This window comes from Cyprinodon variegatus, unplaced genomic scaffold, assembly GCF_000732505.1.
Source record: "Cyprinodon variegatus isolate N-32 unplaced genomic scaffold, C_variegatus-1.0 Scaffold864, whole genome shotgun sequence".
Taxonomy (NCBI): Eukaryota; Metazoa; Chordata; class Actinopteri; order Cyprinodontiformes; family Cyprinodontidae; genus Cyprinodon; species Cyprinodon variegatus.
Window position 1 is genome coordinate 247,976 of NW_015151317.1, and position 4,137 is coordinate 252,112.

Below are 4,137 nucleotides of genomic sequence, written 5' to 3' on the forward strand. Positions count from 1 at the left end.
AACTCCTGTTCTTTCCCACTCGCCATACCCACACAATTCTCCACAACAACTGATTTTTTTCTGCTACACCCGGCTACGCTGCTTCGCTTCTTCTTCTTCTTGTTTACTACTGGTGGTTGGCTGTGGTCGCAGTACCGCCACCTTCTGCTCTGGAGTGTAAATGCTTCGCCTATGAGAAAAAGTAGCCACGCATGAAGCGAACGCAACACACGCGAACCGAACCAGTAGACAGTAGAACCGAACGGTTCGGACGGTTTTCATAAACCGCTCCATCCCTAATATATATATATATATATATATATATATATATATATATATATATATATATATATATATATATTTGCTTTTGAAAGGTCACCTAAATAGAGCTTCAACTAAGTTAAATGCACAGTATATATAAAAAAAATTCCATCTGTAATATCATTTTCCAAAGTTGCTAATAAGTTTAACTAAAAATTGACTGCATAATATGACAAATTATGAATAACAAGAGGTAAAAGAACTGTCATACATAAAAATTTAAAGTTTATGCGATAAAGAGGGAAAAGGAAGTACAGGAAGCTTAGCAGATATAGAGAAAGGGGCAGTGTCCAACTCAAGCTCCAAGAGAGAGTGAGGATGTACCAGAATATTTGCCATCCCTCTGAAGCTTTGTCTGCAAGAGCAACCGAGCCACCGAATGGCTTTGCTACACATGGACAAAATAGGCTTATAGCCCACCTGGCATGTCAGCTTTCCTTCCCAACCAGAACTGCATGAGCTGTAGGGGGAATATAGGTTGCATTCAAGTGCTCACCTGACTAGAGCTTGCGTAAAGTGGATTCAGATTTGCACTGTACGTATATGATATCAGCAATAAGCTTGAGCTTGCATTAACTCTGGCTCAATGCAAAGCAATTCTTTAGTTTAAAAAAAAAAAAAAACTGCAGTGATAACAGCTCTGAGCTGAACAGAGCGAGGAATGATGTATGAAGCGAAGCTACAAATGCAAAAATAAATACATAAGCCCCAAAGCCCGTCAGTCGTGTTCTTGTATATTTATCTATTTTCATATTATTATGAGGTGCAACTGACTTTTGATAGGAGGCAAGGTGCTAAACTTAGCACCTCGCCACACTCACCGCCATGTGCTTTTTGTATGCAGTGCCTCTGTAGTGCTGATGTGACTGCAGGGGGAGAGCCTAACCCTGTCAGTCACCCTGACAGCCAAGCTGTCTAATCTGCTCTCTGCTGGTGATGGTGCACTTTAATTAGGGTAGAAGGTCAATCAGCATCTTTTCTGAGGATGTTATTGTACTGAAACTTTCTATACTCTAGGTTAACCATATTGTGTAGAGAGGAACAGCTTTCTCTCTTCTTGAATTGTTTTAATCCCTAGTTGTCGAAATGATTACATATCATGTCTTACTTTTCACAAAGCCCCTGAACAGAGAACACACTAACAGCTCATGGTTTTAAGTACAAATTATAAATACACAAATTGTAAGGTATCCAATGGAAGGAAAAAAGTTAAGTATGTCTGACAGTTGGAGTATTTTTCTAGGTGTCATAGTCAAGAGCAAATTTTTTGAGTGGATAGATTATGTGGTTAGACAGAGTGCAGCGTCCTCTTCAGCTATTGTGTTAAAAGCCCTCCATTGCATTAATCTTATGTCACAGTAAAAATAATCTTGCAAAACAATCAACATTTATTCAGCAGGAGAGTACAATCCAACTCTTCAAAATAAATGCTTCTTTACTACCTTATCAACCCGGTAAGGGCCAATAGCTCTGTATTTTCTCTATATAAGTAAGACAAACATGTTGACATGGTTGAATAAGTGATAACAGAGTGAAGGATATATCCTGCTAATCTGTTATAGTCCATTTGTAAAAACAACTCTACTCTGCTTAGAGTGTATATGATACATTTTTTGCTTCCATGTTGTATTATCTATGCGTGTGGGATAGCGGGGCCGATTACCCTTTCTAAAGGCATTTTTGCTTATACACAATCAGGTTATTAATGGTGGTTTTTATGTAAAAGAAAAATTACCTTATAATGTTCCCATTTTCATTCCAACTGTGTACTCTGCACGCCTCCATCTTATTAAAATCAAATTATTTTAATTTCTGGGACATTTCGTCGAATTCTTACATTTGCCATAATTATTTTACACAATGCCTAAAATCAATTTCTTCTACTCGTTTTGGAATTAAAATTATTCAGTGTGATGGGAGTCTTACATTTGGTAGTTTTACTCTACTTTAAAGAAACCTTTGGATTTTATACTAGTAGATCTCATTTTTAACATGCTTAATGTCTAATTGCATGCGGTTATATTAAATATTAAAGCTATGAGGATGTGCAGAATTGAACCTGTCAAGCTCTTGGCTGGCATTAAGCTGCAAAAAAGAGTGACTCTGTTCTTTTATGATCTTAGACTAACCATCAGGCAGATGGCCTTTTCCTCCAGCTCTCTATCTCTTCCTACCTCACAATCTCCCTCACTGACAAATCTAACAGTAAGCATTTTAATTCCCACTGACCTTTACTGATCTCACTCAGGCAGTTTTCTCCATTGCTGAGGGCCAAAACAAAACGGAATTTAAATTTCAGTGCAGAATAATTTAAAATGCCCCTTTACATAAGAACAGTCTACTTTTTGCAGGTGATGCTTAAAGCGCCTTTTACCCGTTTCTATCACATCTGTGGAAACATGAGATCACATTGAGTGTGATGCGACCATGTGAGGTTGGCAAGATGGATGAAAACACTAAGCACAACTTCCTCCAGTCTTCACGTGCGTGCATCCACGAGCACATGAAGCACACGGTGCTCACAGTGGCACACAAACGTGCTCCAGCTCCAGTACACTGAGCACCAGAGGGCTTTGTGTTCAAGGCTGAGAAATGCCATGTCAGCATGCAGCACATGGAAGTTTAGAGGGGAGGGAAAAGCTAAATAATATAAAAAAGGAAGGCTGTGATGAAAAATGCATGGAGGGGAGAGGGTGACAGTGGCTCCCCGGACGCAGCTGTCTGCTGGGAAGCTTCAGTGGAGTTTTACGCTCTTCATCCAGCTGCCTCGAGTGACAGCGCTGCTTCCCTGACTGACCACAAAAACACATGTAATAAAAATGTTACATCCGTTTAAACTGTGGGCACACCCTCTGACATCACTACTTTTACAAAAATCAAAATACCAAAATAACTTTGAAGTTTGTTCAATTTTGCCAAAAATTGAATAAAGAAAACTAAATCAATTTATGAAAAAGAAATCAATTTAAAATCAGACTTTTTTCAGAATATGACTAATTTATTTTATACCTGTATATGTCAAAAAAATAAGTTGATTTACAAACATAACTTTAACTTTTCTGTTGGACCTATCTGATATGATCCTAACAAACCTAAAAACAAAAATAATGTGCCAAAGATATATCTAAAAGTTTTTTGATCGAGGTACCTTCACTGATGCCTTTACATAATACAAGTTCATGTCCGAGAATCAGAATCTATAGTACTACTCTACTCTATCTTCTTAAAGAAAAACAAGAGTTTTTAAAGATTTTTATAAAATGTTGTGTTTGAAAATAAAAAAAAAATTCTGTACATATGATGCTTTAGCAAGTCTAGTCCCATGTCATGTGAGGTGATCTATGGCAGAAAGACTTCATGCAACTGTTTCATGTTTCAATTCACATCACTAGGAAGGTAAGTGGTATCAAACTTTTCATTTCAAACATCCGTAACCAGTTGTATAATGGTTTTGCAATATCAACATAACATCAATATATTTTCCAGCTCTATTAACTCAGCGGTAAAGCTGTATAATGGATAAATGCAGCAGTCACCTCCACTACATAGCTTTAGTTATTTTTCTAATAATGCAAATGGACCATAAATCTATTCAGAATTTTCTGACTTAATTCATTTAATAGATCGCAGACTCTTAATAACTCACACTTTTCACACAGAACATAAACCTCTATGACATTCACAGCATAAACTAGGGGTCCTGTCCAGTGACACTAAGTGGGTATTGGACCACAAAAAGCTGATCTACAGGCTAACATTGATACAGTAGACGATTCATTTTCCTGTCATCAATATACTTTACATCATACATATGTATACTGTAATAAAGTGGAATCC